The sequence below is a fragment of the Macaca fascicularis genome, chromosome X (genome assembly GCF_037993035.2).
Source record: "Macaca fascicularis isolate 582-1 chromosome X, T2T-MFA8v1.1".
NCBI lineage: Eukaryota > Metazoa > Chordata > Mammalia > Primates > Cercopithecidae > Macaca > Macaca fascicularis.
The window spans coordinates 259338-271152 of NC_088395.1; the positions used below are offsets into that span (position 1 = coordinate 259338).

General features: G+C 55.3%; 3 long non-coding RNA genes across 4 annotated transcripts; 2 read left to right on the top strand and 1 right to left on the bottom strand.

Moving 5' to 3' along the window:
* Positions 1–2511: 2511 nt before the first annotated feature.
* On the top strand, positions 2512–6792 carry LOC102146553 (uncharacterized). Its single transcript, XR_012429996.1, has 4 exons — positions 2512–2641; positions 3025–3243; positions 4519–4575; positions 6223–6792. It is a non-coding gene; the product is annotated as an uncharacterized lncRNA (long non-coding RNA).
* A 1729-nt stretch (positions 6793–8521) lies between these two features.
* Positions 8522–10239, bottom strand: LOC102123414 (uncharacterized). 2 transcript variants are annotated; one of them, XR_012429997.1, is made up of 2 exons: positions 10025–10239; positions 8522–8789 (listed from the first exon to the last, which is right to left on the bottom strand). It is a non-coding gene; the product is annotated as an uncharacterized lncRNA (long non-coding RNA). The 2 variants fall into 2 exon arrangements; XR_010584303.1 differs by having other exon boundaries at positions 8522–8913.
* On the top strand, positions 10116–11760 carry LOC141409417 (uncharacterized). The gene is made up of 3 exons (XR_012430005.1): positions 10116–10266; positions 10783–11105; positions 11167–11760. It is a non-coding gene; the product is annotated as an uncharacterized lncRNA (long non-coding RNA).
* Positions 11761–11815: the final 55 nt, after the last annotated feature.

An 11815-nucleotide genomic window follows, 5' to 3' on the forward strand; every position in this document is an offset into this window, starting at 1 on the left:
GATAGAAGAAAACTAAGTCTACCCAAACACGATAGTAGCCACTGTTTTCTCTAAACTAGGAAAAAGCAGCAGTAGAATTGTTGATTAGTCTTGAAGAAGGCTATAGTTCTCGCTGCTATCCGGTTTTTCAGCCTAAAAAACAGGTATGCCGAATGCAGGGTGCTGGGAGGGGTGTGTACGTCTCTGAAACCACCTGTCTTTTGCAGAGATGCTGGAAGGGTGCAGTTTGCCTGCTGAGTCAGACTTTGAGTTGGGCAGATCCAGCTTTCTAGCCAGCGTGGCGCTTGCTGTGGCCCTAGCCTGGTTGCTCAGTCTTCTGAGCCTCAAGTTCCATGTCTCACAGTTGAAAGTAATGCAGTGCTGATGGCACTGAGGTTTTTAGTGTTAAATGGATGAGCACTGGGAAGTGTTTTTGCTGAATCCCCTGGCAGGCTTTTATTGCTGTAGGCAGTAACGCAGAGCTGGGAGCAGTTTTTATTTGTCAGTGGTGAGTACTGTCAGTTTTTCTTCTCCTACACGGACTAGCTTTTGTTAACTTACTGAAACAAACAATTTTTTAAGCATTTCTGCCAGGAAGTTCCAGTTTGGCAATCAGCGAAGGTGCTTTGTTCTACATACGGGAGGATACAAGGGTAGTGCAAGGGGATGAAAAAGACCGTCCCCAAGAATATAAGCATCGTGACAGCTGTGCAGGTGAAAATTCATAAATGAGACTACCTCCAAAAGGAAGCTGTAAAATCAACACACAGTGGGTCAGGAGAGATTTGCAAAGGCGCTTTAAAGAAATGGTGCCTTGAGAAGTCGGAGGCCCCCTTGAGAATGCCTTAAGGAAAATACTGTAAGAAGGGGGTTGTCAGCAGTGAAGTTGGGAAAACAGCCTCCTGGAGGTGTGGCTTGGAGGCAGAGCATCGGGCTGCACTGGTCGGATGCCATTCCCCGTTGGCGCCGCAGATCAGCTTTACCAGTGGGGATGGCCGTGCTTTCCAAGTGCAAGCCCTTAGGAAGGTAGAGGTGGGCAGGTAGGGAGGAGGGAAGATTTAGGAAGGAAGAGGAGCTTCAAGAAGGCAGCCTTTGTCTTCCAACCAGAGCTGCTGAGGCTCCAGACCATCCTCTCCTGTGCCCCACAGTGGCTATTTGGGTCCTTACCACTTCCTGTCCCCCTCCTGGCATCTCACAGGTATTCAGGCAGCTTTGCATCCTGGGCTTCGGTTATTCCTGCTGTTGAGACTACTCACGCTCCGTGGTGTCAGCAGCCACGTTTGACTTGCTCATGTGCTAGTGGGTTAGAAATGGGGAGCATCTGCCGAGGGATCTGTCCTGTGGCCTGGCCTGGGTGTGGACGGCTGTGGTCCCCCAGGGCTTCGTGGATGTTGCGTCTGAGAAGACTGGAAGTTGGCCAGAGGCCTCATGGGGACAGTCTCAAGGTGACAGAGGCTGCACCCCGAGCGCGGCCTGAACTGGAGAGGCACCTGCGCCTCTGACATGGCTTTGCATAACACGCAGCATCTTCACACCTGCTGTGTTCTGCTGGTTCCAGGCCAGTCGCCAGAGCTCGTACAGATTTGGTGGGGTCCTCCCTCTCAATGGCAGGTGTCGAAAGAACCTGTGGACATGGTCATAGCCACCCCAGACGTTCACTCCCTACCAATTCCCTGGTAGTTTCCCCAGCCTTCCCCCATCTGTACTGAAGAACTGACATCCACCATCTGGTTTTAAAATGTTTAGAATTTGTAATAATTTTATAGATACATATTTTCTAGAGAGTGATGTAACATCCATAACATTCTAAAAACAGATTTTCTAGGAAGTTACCGTGAAATCTACAAAGTCAATAAAACATTTCATCTCAGGTGCTGAGCTTTGAGGAGAGTATCAGGGTTTGGGCTCTGCTGCCTTTCCCCAAAGAACTCACTTGAGAAGCAGTCAGGTACGTGGCATCCTGGGGCCTGGCTGACATCAAGCTTGTCTGGTACTGTTAGTTTCAGCAGCATTTCTTCTTTAGCTAGGCTGTTGGAAGATAAAAGGGGAAGGAGGAATTTCTGGGCCTTGGTGACTGTGAGGAGCTGCAAGTGATGCTGAATGCGATCTTCCAGCTGTCCTGGGGCCCTGGTGGAGACTGAACATGGAACGAGAGGCAGGTTTTGTAGGTAGACAATGGCTTCCATGAGAACTACTGAGTAGGCAGAAAGAAAGATGGGTCTGAAGCTCAGGAGAGAAGTGGGGATGGAGGCATGCATTCTGGAATCGTAGACAACAGCAGACATACTTGTTCAGCAGGAGGAATATGCAGGTGGTTCATCGTCTCGTCATCAGTCATCATTGGACTTTGCTTTTGGCATAGGGCATCGTTTCTTTCTCCACTGTCCCGTGATGGTGGCTTTTTACATTTTATATTTGGGGAAACTAAGATTCACAGTCAGGTTGCTGCTCAGTGAACCATTAACCATTATTGTGCATGGGCACTAATGTGGGCATTTTAATTGTCATGTATCTTTAAATATTTTCTATTTTTCAGATTGGAAGATAATTCTGAAACAAATGCCAGCCACTCTTTAATTACAAAAATGACGGATGAGCTGTATCACCATGTGCCTGAGAATCATTGTGTTTTAAAGGACTTGGATCATCTTCCTACTGAGACGTAAGTTCCAGGACATCCTGACAACTGTTGAAACATTGATTCTGCAGATTAGCATAGCAAACTTAGACATTTTCTATGTTTTAGATTTTATAAAGTAGTCTTAGAATCCCACTGTTACTACTCCAAGAGGAATTATGAGATCAGTTTTGACAATCTCTGTGAAAGCGTGGCACATCTGATGAGGCTGTGAATGTCACATTCTGTTTGCCACAATTCAGTGTATTTAATTAACACTTGCCGTATGTCACGGTTGTCCCTGCAGACCCACCAGTGATACGCAGCTAGCCCTGGCTCCCAGAAAGCCGCAGCCTTGCAGGTACAGAAGGAGAGTGAGGTACAGGTGAGGATCATGATGCCTGCTCCAAGTCTGGCTCTGTTTGCAGGTGGCCCCAGCTGCTCCGTGAGCTCTGCAGCACACCCTTTCCTACCCTCTTCTGCCCCAGGATTGTGCTGGAAGTGCTGGTTGTGCTCCAAAGCATCAGCAAGCAGTGTCACCACGTGTCTGGTCAGGTCACCATTGCCTCGGAGCTGAGACACAGGCAGTGGGTGGAGAGGATGCTGCGGTCTTGCCAGCGGCAGAACTACCTGTGTATATGGAGTAGGTGTGCGCTCACTTTCCTGTTTTGGAGGGGCACTGTGGGGCAGGAAGTCGTCACAGATGCAGTTCCAGTCCCCACTGAAGTCACACACAGTAGGCCCCTCACTGAACCCATCGACAGGTGTTGATATACTTGGAGTTCACAACTGATAGTATGAACCCAACGTATCTGAGACAGGTCTCAATCCTTTTAGAAAGTTTACTTTCCCAGAGTTAAGGATGTGCTGTGACAGCCTCAGGAGATCCTGACAGCATGTGCCCCAGGTACTTGGGGCGCAGCTTGCTTTTATACATTTTTGTACATTTTAAGGAGACATAAGACATCAGTCAGTAGGTGTAAGGTGTACATTGGTTCCATCTGGAAAGGCAGGAAAACACAAAGGTGGGGGCCTTCCAGGTTATAGGTGGACAAGAGACAAAGGATTGCATTGTTTTGAGTCTTTTTTTTTTTTTTTTTTTTTTTTTTTTTTTTTTGAGACGCAGTCTCTCCGGCCTCAGCCTTCTGAGTAGCTGGGACTACAGGCGCCCGCCACCGCGCCCGGCTAATTTTTTTGTATTTTTAGTAGAGGCGGGGTTTCACCGTGGTCTCGATCTCCTGACCTTGTGATCCGCCCGCCTCGGCCTCCCAAAGTGCTGGGATTACAAGCGTGAGCCACCGCGCCCGGCCTTGTTTTGAGTCTTTCATAAGCCTTTCGGTGAATACACAATTGACTTGTGAGTGGGGGTAGAGGAATAGTGACTTACTCCTTAGTGTGGCTCAGTGAAGCTGCATTTTACACAGGGCAGAGGAAGCAATCATATAGGTGTTTGTCTCAGGTGAGCTGAGGGATGACGCCCTGTCCCAACCCTAACCCTGACCCAGACCCTGACCCTGACCCTGGCCCTGGCCCTGGTTCTGGCCCTGACCCTGGCCCTGGCCCTGACCCCGACCCTGGCCCTGACCCTGACCCCAACCCTAACCCAACCCCCATCCTGACCCTAGCAACCCTAACCCCGACCCTGACCCTAACTCCGACCCTGACCCTTAACCCCTGACCCCGACCCTGACCATAACCCCTAACCCCGACCCTGACCATAACCCCTAACCCCGATCCTGACCCTGACCCTAACCCCGACCCTGACCCTTAACCCCTGACCCCGACCCTGACCATAACCCCTAACCCCGATCCTGACCCTGACCCTTAACCCCGACCCTAACCCTTAACCCCTGACCCCGACCCTGACCGTAACCCCTAACCCCGATCCTGACCCTGACCCTGACCCTAACCCAACACAACAGGAGCTCAAGATAGGAGGCAGAGGAGCCACACACGCCAAAGCACGATGGCCACAGCCGGTGAGTGAGCCCATCTCGGGCCCTGCCTCCGACGTTCTGCCCCCAGCCCTCCCTCCAGCAGCCTCCGCCCTGCAGCCACCTCCTGCCCAAAACAACGGGCTCCAGCCATCCACAGGCAGGCCCCACACCTGGACCAGGAAGAGCTGCCTCCTTCCGGATCCTCCCCCAGGGTCCCACCCAGCCTTCTGCTCAGAGCCCAGTCCTGTGAGGACACCTGGGTGGGAGGAGTAGGGAGAGGGAATCTGAGATGGGTGTGAGGCTCCTCAACCCCCAGGAAGTTCTGATCTTGTGGGAAGAGAAGGAGGATGTGTGGCTTAAGTAACAGAAGCTGCTATCACATGTGGGGCTTTAGGGACCCGGGACAGCCCCCTACGTGAGTTTCTGGTCTGAAACCCAGTTCCCCTGTGGGGATTTGGGGACCTGCATCTTCTATCTTTGAGATCTGCTGTCTCTGGGTCACACAAGTCCTTGTTCCAGTGCCTTGAGCTGCTCTGCTGATTGCCTTTTTGTACTGTTATTTATCTTATTGTTTTCATTGTTAGGTCCTGGTGCCAACATTTTGTGGACAAAGGTCTTTCTCAGCTAGGGAGTCCCGTCTCTGTCGCCCTGGTCCCTGTTGACCCAGTTCCTGGCAGGAGCCCCTTCTGTATCTTGAGATCTCACCACTCACCGTCCATCCAGCCCCAGCTCTGCCTGCAGCCCACCCACCCCTAGGACTCAGGCCTCCCCTCTCCACCAGTCTGCTCACCAGGCCGGGGGCACGTGGGAGGAGATATCATGGCAAAGTGAGCAGTCGTACCCCCAAAATCTGTGGTTGGTTTGCCATCACCACAGACACCCCAGGGTGGGGCTGTAGTTTGGGGATGGAGCTGAGCCCCGTCATGAGAGACCTTTCCCCAGCTATGGGTTCTCGGGCCACTGTGCCCTGAGTGCCTGGAAACTGGGTCTATGGCGACAGGGGGCTGGGGGCTGTGTCTGAGGCTGCCCCACCTGACTGGGGTATGCTCCTGGGCAGGTCGCCACCCCCACCCAAATGTTCAACTACAACGCTGGCTCCAGGAGGAACAATCGGGAGGCCAGGGCTGGAGAGGGAAGGGCTGTCACGGGACAGAAGGGGTGGTTGAGAGGCTCAGTCGGGGCAGTAGCTTGGAGACCTCATTGTTACCTGCCTGCAGCCCAGAAGCAGAGCGAGGGTTTGCGAAGTCAGTGTGCAGTGCCCGAGGCCACCAGAGGGGCTGGGCAGGGCAGACGGGTGCCCCGCTCTGCTCCTCCTCCTGCCGGTCCTCTCCTGCAAGTCAGTCCTTCCCACAGAACGAAGACCAGGCCCTACGCAGACAAGCGTGTCTGCAAAGCAAGGGCCAGTCAGGGGCGGAGAAAGAGGAGTTGGCCGTACACCACGTGGGCTCAGGGCATCAGGGCAAACCCGGGCATGGAGGCCACACTCAGCTTAAGCCTGTTCGGGTGCAGTTTGGGGTCTCCTGGCGTGGGGGCTCCGCGGTGCGCACGGCCCATTCAGGACCATTCAGGCCCTGACAGCTGCGTGTGACAGGGGCCTGGGCCCAGGGCTGCGAGTGCTTTGTGTCTCATGGCTGTGATTGTCCTTCCAAATATGATATGATGACCAATGTCTTTTATTCTGTCATTCAGAGTGAGTGAGTGATGTCGAGTTCACACAGAAAAAACAACAAAAACCAAGAGAACCTAGAACTGAAAATGCATCACAGCAACGAGTGAAGTAGGTAACACGCTTCATCATTTGCAGAAAGACTTAGAGTTGCAAACCTGCCTTTTGCGTTCTTCTGTAAAAAGCAGTGACATTCGCCCCTGAAAAAGCATCTTGGCCTTTTGGATGTACTCAGAGTGCTGGTGAAGAACTTAAAGATTGCTGGGAAGTGTTCTAGGTAACAGGGTTACAGGGTGTAAACAACATACTGGAAAACCTGGTGGTTACAGTGGACACGTTCCAGGAAGCCCTTACTTGAGGTTTTCGAAGCTGTGGAATTGTTTGAGATTGGAGGAGGCGACGGAGGCTACAACGAGGTGGCTCCGGATACTAAGCTCTGAGCCAGTCTTGGCTCTGATTCTGACCGTGGCCTCTTTTGCCTCCCCCCAACCCTAAAACTGACACTAACCCTATTCCCTAACCCCTGCCTGGTACTCCTGCCCACACCCTAAAAACCCCAAACCCAAAACCTATAAACCATGTGTCTTAGTCCATTTTCTGTTGCTGTAACAGAATACCACAGAGCAGATCATAAACCAAACGTATTTCTTCCAGTTCTAGCGGCTGGGAAGGACCAGAGCATCCCAGTCCCGTGAGGGCGGCACATGGTGGTGGGGGTGGGTCGGCGTGTCCACTCATGGCGGGGGAGGGGAGGGCAAGAGTGTGCGGGCGGGGAAGGGGAGGGAGAGCGTGTCCACTCATGGCGGGGGAGGGGAGGGTGAGAGAGAGTGTCTGTCCACTCCAGTCTGTCTTCCTTGTCTCATAAAGCCACCAGTCCCAATACTGGGCACCCACCCTAATGACCGTATGTAATCCTAAGTATCTCCCAAAGGCCACATCTCCAATCAGCACATGAATTTGGGGATTAAGTTGCCAACACATGGCCAGGCCCGGTGGCTCGTCCCTTTAATCCCAGCACTTTGAGAGACCGAGGAGGGTGATCACCTGAGGTCAGGAGTTCAAGACCAGCCTGGCCAACATGGTGAAACCCCATCTCCACTAAAAATACAAAAATAAATAAATAGCCAGGAATGAGGCTGGTGCCTGTAATCCTCAGGAAGGAGACCACCAGTTCTCCTGCTGCCCTGCCCTTCCCCACCCCCACTTTCCTAGTTTATAAAACAAGGAAAAAGGGAGAAAGCAAAACGTTTAAAAAAAAAATACAGAAGTAAGATAAATAGCTAAACGAACATGAGGCCACCACCCAGCCCTGGTGGTTGAAAATAATAATAATAATATTAACCCCTGACCTAACCTACTTGTGTTATCTGTAAATTCCAGACATCATATGAGGAAGCACCGTAAAACTCTCTGGTCTGTTATCTGATGCATGCAGCCCCCCGTCACGTTCCCCGCACTTGCTTAAGCTATCACAATGCTTTCACGTGAACCCCTCAGAGTCGTAAGCCCTTAAAAGCACCAGGAATTTCCTTTTCGGGGAGCTCAGCTCTTAAGATGCAAGTCTGTCAGTGCTCCTGGCCGAATACAGCCCTTCCTTCTTTAACCTGGTGTCTGAGGAATTTTGTCTCTGGCTTGTCCTGCTACAATGCCAGCCGCTGGGAGGCTGAGGTACGAGAATGGCTTGAACCTGGGAGGCAGAGGCTGCAGTGAGCTGAGATCACACTATTGCACTCCAGCCTGGGTGACAGATGCCAGGGCGAGACACCATCTCAAAAAAAAAAGGAACACAAAATTGCCAACACATGAAATCTGGAGAACACATTCCAACAACAGCACCGTACACATCTGTACATACCTCACAAACCCTGTAAACATGTCGCATCTCACCGGAGACCAACCCCCGACCACAAAACCCAGACCTGGAATTTTCCCAGGACCAAACCCATCTATATTCTATAACCCCAAACCTCAAAGCCTAACCCTAACCCCAACCCCTACAGTTCAGGGCCCCCCGTCCCTGTGGTTCCAGCTAAAGACAACCTGCCCCCCTGTGGGTTTGCAGGCCCTTTGGTGGGGGTGGGAGCTGGGGGCCACACACAGCTCTCTGAGCCTGAGCCATTTGTTTACTTCCTTCCTTCCTCTCTCCCTCCCTCCCTCCTTCCCTTTTTTTTTTTTTTTTTTTCAGCGTCTTGCTCTGTCACCCAGGCTGCAGTACACTGGCACAATCACAGCTAACTGCAGCCTCAGCCTCCCAAGCTCGTGATCTTCCCACCTCATCCTCCAGAGAAGGTGGGACCACAGGAGTGTGCCATCGCACCCAGCTGATTTTTCCATTTTTATTTTGTAGAGATAAGGCCTCCCGATATTGTCCAGGCTTTAAAGTATTTCTTGAAATTGAAGAGGATCTAGAAGTTCTGGCCTCCCGTCAATATCCCTTTCCAAGATGAAACGGAAAATCCTCTAATCAACCCCAGGACACCTTTTCCAGCTCTATTACCATTTCCTTTCGGCAGGCTAGAGTGAAGCTAGGCGAAGAACGGACCTACGTCTGAGCACGGGCGGCTTTGAACTCACTGAAATCTGTAAGAGACTTTTCAAAAATTTCCCACAATGAAAGCGAAGTTCCCTCCAATGAGCCTCGAACACAGCCAGGGAAGGCAGCTCCTGGGCCACACCAATGGCCAGGGATGGGAGAGTCTGAGGTGTCCATTCTCCTGTGGATGGGGTCACACGTCAGAACCGCACCACGAACCCCTTTCCTGCCCCTCGGGACCAGGCCGCCACGCCTTCCTTCCCCTCACCTTGACCCTCCCATTATGCCCCACCTGTCCGGATCACGAGGACAGATGGGAAACGGACCAAAAACAGAAACAGCCCTGTCCCTCTCATAAGTACCAGCCCCAGACCCCCTGCTCCACCCTCCGGACCACAGGGAGACCCCATGCAAAGCACACCCAGACCCCCGCTCCTCCGCTCGGGGCCACCCCCAGACCCCCGCTCCTCCCCTCGGGACCACCCCCAGACCCCCCGCTCCTCCGCCTCGGGACCACCCCCAGACCCCCAGCTCCTCCCCTCGGGACCACCCCCAGATCCCCGCTTCTCCCCTCGGGACCACCCCCAGACCCCCAGCTCCTCCCCTCGGGACCACCCCCAGATCCCCGCTTCTCCCCTCGGGACCACCCCCAGACCCCCAGCTCCTCCCCTCGGGACCACCCCCAGACCCCCGCTTCTCCCCTCGGGACCACCCCCAGACCCCCGGCTCCTCCCCTCGGGACCACCCCCAGACCCCCAGCTCCTCCCCTCGGGACCACCCCCAGACCCCCGGCTCCTCCCCTCGGGACCACCCCCAGACCCCCGCTTCTCCCCTCGGGACCACCCCCAGACCCCCAGCTCCTCCCCTCGGGACCACCCCCAGACCCCCCCGCTACTCCCCTCGGGACCACCCCCAGACCCCCCCACTACTCCCCTCGGGACCACCCCCAGACCCCCAGCTCCTCCCCTCGGGACCACCCCCAGACCCCCGGCTCCTCCCCTCGGGACCACCCCCAGACCCCCGCTCCTCCCCACGGGACCACCCCCAGACCCCCGGCTCCTCCCCTCGGGACCACCCCCAGACCCCCGGCTCCTCCCCTCGGGACCACCCCCAGATCCCCGCTTCTCCCCTCGGGACCACCCCCAGACCCCCAGCTCCTCCCCTCGGGACCACCCCCAGACCCCCGGCTCCTCCCCTCGGGACCACCCCCAGACCCCCAGCTCCTCCCCTCGGGACCACCCCCAGACCCCCGCTTCTCCCCTCGGGACCACCCCCAGACCCCCGCTCCTCACCATCCGTCAGGCCGGGTAGCGGGGAGAGGCGTCTCGGGAGGGCTCAGGCCACTCTCCCAGAAGCGAAGGGAGGAAGACAGAGTCACCGGCCGAGCAGAAATCACCCGGGACTCACAGAGACAGCAGCACCGGAGAGGGACGGAGAAGGGCTACAGCAGGCAAAGGCCATGAGGCTTTCTGCAGCCGGCGTGCGGGGAAGGGAGCAGCCGGAGAGTGACGGAGAGCGACGGAGAGTGCCGAAGGTAGACGATGCCTGACGGAGAGTGACGGAGAGCGACGGAGAGTGACGAAGGTAGACGATGCCTGACGGAGAGTGACGGAGAGCGACGGAGAGCGACGGAGAGTGGGGGAGTGACGAAGTTAGACGATGCCTGACGAAGAGTGACGGAGAGTGACGGAGAGTGACGAAGTTAGACCATGCCTGACGAAGAGTGACGGAGAATGAACGGGGAGCGACGGAGAGTGACGGAGAGTGACAGAGAATGAACGGAGAGTGACGGAGAGTGACGAAGGTAGACGATGCCTGACGGAGAGTGACGGAGAATGAACGGGAAGCGACGGAGAGCGAAGGGGAGCGACGGAGAGTGACGGAGAGCGACGAAGGTAGACGATGCCTGTGGGAGAGTGACGGAGAGTGACGGAGAATGAACGGAGAGCTTTGGGGAGCGACGGGGAGCGAAGGGGAGCGACGCGGAGTGCCTGACAGAGAGTGACGGAGAGTGACGGGGAGCGACGGAGAGTGACGGAGAGTGACGGAGGTAGACGATGCCTGACGGAGAGTGACGGAGAATGAACGGAGAGCGACGGGGAGCTACGAGGAGTGAAGGGGAGCGACGGGGAGCGAGGGAGAGTGACGGGGAGTGACGAAGGTAGACGATGCCTGACGGAGAGTGACGGAGAATGAACGGGGAGCGAGGGAGAGTGACGGAGAGTGACGGAGGTAGACGATGCCTGATGAAGAGTGACGCAGAGTGACGGAGAATGAACGGGGAGCGAGGGAGAGTGACGGGGAGTGACGAAGGTAGACGATGCCTGACGGAGAGTGACGGAGAGTGACGGGGAGCGACGGAGAGTGACGGAGGTAGACGATGCCTGACGGAGAGTGACGGAGAATGAACGGGGAGCGAAGGGGAGCGACGGAGAGTGACGGGGAGTGACGAAGGTAGACGATGCCTGATGAAGAGTGACGCAGAGTGACGGAGAATGAACGGGGAGCAACGGGGAGCAAAGGGGAGCGACGGAGAGTGACGGGGAGTGACGAAGGTAGACGATGCCTGACGGAGAGTGACGGAGAGTGACGGAGAGTGACGGAGAGTGACGGGGAGCGACGGGGAACGACGGAGAGTGACTAAGGTAGACGATGCCTGACGGAGAGTGACGCAGAATGGACGGGGAGCGACGGGGAGCGACGAAGGTAGACGATGCCTGACGGAGAGTGACGGAGAGTGACGGGGAGCGACGGAGAGCGACGGAGAGTGACGGAGGTAGACGATGCCTGATGAAGAGTGACGCAGAGTGACGGAGAATGAACGGGGAGCGACGGGGAGCGAAGGGGAGCGACGGAGAGTGACGGGGAGTGACGAAGGTAGACGATGCCTGACGGAGAGTGACGCAGAGTGACGGAGAATGAACGGGGAGCGACGGAAAGCGACGGAGAGTGACGGGGAGTGACGAAGGTAGACGATGCCTGACGGAGAGTGACGCAGAGTGACGGAGAATGAACGGGGAGCGACGGGGAGCGACGGAAAGCGACGAACGTAGACGATGCCTGACGGAGAAGAGCCGAGCGGA